The sequence below is a fragment of the Arachis ipaensis genome, chromosome B02 (assembly GCF_000816755.2).
Source record: "Arachis ipaensis cultivar K30076 chromosome B02, Araip1.1, whole genome shotgun sequence".
NCBI lineage: Eukaryota > Viridiplantae > Streptophyta > Magnoliopsida > Fabales > Fabaceae > Arachis > Arachis ipaensis.
In genome coordinates, this window is record NC_029786.2 from 11,919,689 (window position 1) to 11,923,490 (window position 3,802).

Below are 3,802 nucleotides of genomic sequence, written 5' to 3' on the forward strand. Positions count from 1 at the left end.
AAATATAAAAATATAAATTTTATATTGTTATATTTTACGTCTTATTTTGAATATGTTATCCTATTCTATTCTTAGAACTAAATACCGCCTAAAAGACATGAGAGGAAGAAAGGAAGGGAAATGAATGGTGATTGATGGTGAAATCGGTGGTTTCCTTCTAAGAATGAGGAGTGAGTCAAACTCATAATATTGTATTAATTAGCGACACTATTTTTTCTTTTTTTTTTTCTTTTTTTAAGTATTTTATTTTATCATATTCCCTTTTGTGGGACCATGCATTCTTTGGTGGGGCCACGAAATTGTTAGGGGTTTGGAAACCATAAACAAATTCAATGTTCAAGTGGAGAGAAGGGACCCATCGCACTTTAATATCCCATGTAACACCATTATTCTATGTTGTTTCGTAATCCTAATTACTATATAATAATGGGCAATGCTACGTAACCAAAATATTATAGATAATAAATAAAGGTATATAATTAATAGTATTTGCGTTGATAAGAGAGTGTGAATTACTCTCCTAATTTAATTGACGTAATTAATTTCTTTTTATCATTAATTATCTTTCCTTATTTAATTATACAAAAAGTTAATTCCAAATTTAATGTGAATCAAATTANNNTATATAACTAAAAAAGTTTTTGTAAATAAATAAATATTATTTATCAAAACGTGCAATTTTGGAAGAAAATATATTTTTTAGGTATTAAATAAGTATTTTTTTGTGCCACTCACAACAAACGTTGCTATTATTATTTTTTTCTAAAGATATATAATTGCACTGCTTTATAAAAAAGAAATATATTATTTATTATCAGGACAAAAACAAAAAAAAATTATTTTATTTTGTTAAACACTAAATACTAACGAAAAGAAAACTAGTAAAAAAGATTGAAAATTCACAAACAATAGTATTTTATAACTTGAATCATTTTTTGTTAAAATTTTTTTGTTGTTTATATAATTACTGTTGCCTTCAACTTTTCACATTTAAAGATCTCTAAATTTTTTTGCCTTTCACAACGCCCAACACGGATATGCAAAAAGGGCCATAGAAGATTGTCCTCTTTCAATGCCTTTACTTACCGTTTGTCACTAGACTACAAACTCAATGGTTCCATTTTGCACTATAGCATTCACAAAATGAAAGGAAAACCAAATCTCAAGAGTGAGACCGCATTGCACCAAGGCGTAAAGAATTGTTTCATTGCCATTTCTGCATCTTTGGTACATTGCTGAAGTATATGAGAATTTTCAGTTGATCAAATTGCCATACAGGTAATTTTTTATGGGCTACTCTCCACAAATTTTTTTTTTACTTTGAATGATAATTTTAACCCCCAAATTGATTTTCAGAGTGTGAAATTCGTCATCATCGTTGGAAAGTGCTCAACTGGTGCATGAAAAAAAATCATAAGCCAACCAATACCCCAAGGTCACATCGTACTACTTCCTCTTATTCCAGGCCCGTTCAAGCTTGTCATCACCGTCGTCATTCAGTGGCAGGGAGAGAATTCGCGAACTGAGCTCAAGAGAAAAAACTGCTTCAACTAGCTCTTATTCCAACTTTCATCCACTATAAGTAAATCATGTATCCAATTGATGCCTGTTACTGGATTATTGTTGTTATTGAGTATAAAAAAGTAGGATGGAGGTAACCATGGGTCCTCCCAGATACGAACATTTGTGCCAGATTTTATACTCCATTTCAAATTTTTTTTCTACCATTTTTTTTCTCCAGTAGACTTTGCCAACCCCAAAAAGGTTGGTTTTCTTTATCTGTCAAAAGAGAGTTAGTAGATCTATAATATTTTTCTTTACGCACAAGTAGCAAATTAGGTTTAGTCGTAATTCGCCAAAACTGTTTACCCAACAAGGCTAGGTTCTGGGCCCTAAGATTCTTGAATCTCAATTCACCTTTTTTTTTGTCTGGTCATACAATCCCAACTAACCCAAGTCATCTTTCTCTCTATTCCCTTCTGACCCACCAAAATTGTCTTAAAATCGTGTGTATGTCTTCCACTAGAGAATTTGGAAGTTTGAAACATGAAAGCGTATATATTGGAATAGCTTTTTCGATAACTCTGATTAAAACATATCTGCTACCTGCTGATAACAGATTTCTCTTCCAAGCTTGAACTCTTTTCTAAATTTTATCCTTTATTGCACATAATGTTACCCTTTTAGATCTCCGAATAATAGAAGGAAGGCCTAGATATTTATTTTAGGCTCCCACATGCTGTATATTAAGTAACTCTGCTAGCTGTTATCTTTTGGAGAGGCGTGTTTTGACTGAAAAAAACTACTGATTTGTGGAGGATAACTTTTTGCCCGTTAAGCATCTCATATTCATTGAGTAGAAATAGGATATTATTGCATGATTCCTCATTAGCCTTCCCAAATAGGATAGAGTCGTCAGCAAAGAGAAGATGATTGGCTGTTGGAGACCTTCTGTGAATCTGAATCTCCTGAGTAGACCTGTTTTGTTCTACCTTGTGTAACAGATAGGATAATTCTTTTGCACAAAATAGAAATAGATAAGGTGACAAAGAATCTCCTTGCCAGATATTCTTTATTGGCTTAAAAAAGTCATAAAGTTGACCTTCCACAAGAACAGAGTAAGAAACAGTAGTTACTAGTTCTCCAATCCAAAAAATCCATCTGGTTTCAAAATCCATTCTCTCCATGATGAACCATAAAAAACTCCACTCAACTCTATCATATGCTTTACTCATATCCAATTTAATAGCCATTTCACATTCCAATTCGCACCTCTTAGTTTTGAGGTAATGCATACATTCATGAACTATTAGAATATTGTCAGAAATTAATCTACTCTTAAAAAACGCACTCTAGTTTGGACTTATTAAATTATTCATAAACTCCTGAAGTCTATACACCAGAATTTTAGAAATAATCTTATAAAAGATTAAGGATAAGCTAATAGGTCTGACCTGTGACAAGTCTCTAGCATCCGAAATCTTAGGGATCAAGCAAATTTGTGTATAGTTAAATACCTTGAAAATTTTGCTTCTACCAAAGAAGTTCCACTCACAATGTCTCAATAAAATTGAAAAAACCGTGCTATGTAGTCATCCTCACCTGGAGCATTTTGAGGACAAACGCTGAAAGTGGATCTCTTGGTTTTTTCCAAAGAGATTGGTCTCATTAGCCTCTGGTTCATGAAAGTTGTAACTGGAGGACTGAAATCGCTGAATATTTTCTTGAAATAATTTTCAGCCACAAGAGCAATATTCTATTGATCTGAAGCCATTTCATCATCGCTCCGAACTAGTCCCCAAATTTTATTTTTTTGATTTTTAGCTTGAAATTTTTTATGAAAGAACTTTATATTGCTATCCCCTTCTTTCAACCACTTGCATTTTATTTTTTCTTCCAAAATTTTTTTCTTTTGATAGTTCTTCTTCTAATTTTTCTCTACCTCTAACACCTTTGGCCCATCAAAATAACCCGTTGTCCTCAACTATTCTAACCTAAGATTTAGTTCTTCAATTATCTTCTTAAAATTGTATTTGTTATGATGCTGCTACTGCACTAGATGGTGTCTACAACACTTCAATTTCTGTGTCAAAACGTACATAGGTGAACCATTAACTTCTATACTCCAAACTTTTGCTATCAATGCCCTTATATCTTCTATCTCATACAACCTCTCCTAAAATTTAAATCTTCTTTTGGTAGATTATCTTGAAGTATCCAAATCAAGTAAGAGAGGAGTATGATCCAAACCATTCTCCGATAATTTTCTTACCACCCCATCTATATAAATCTCCTTCCAAGC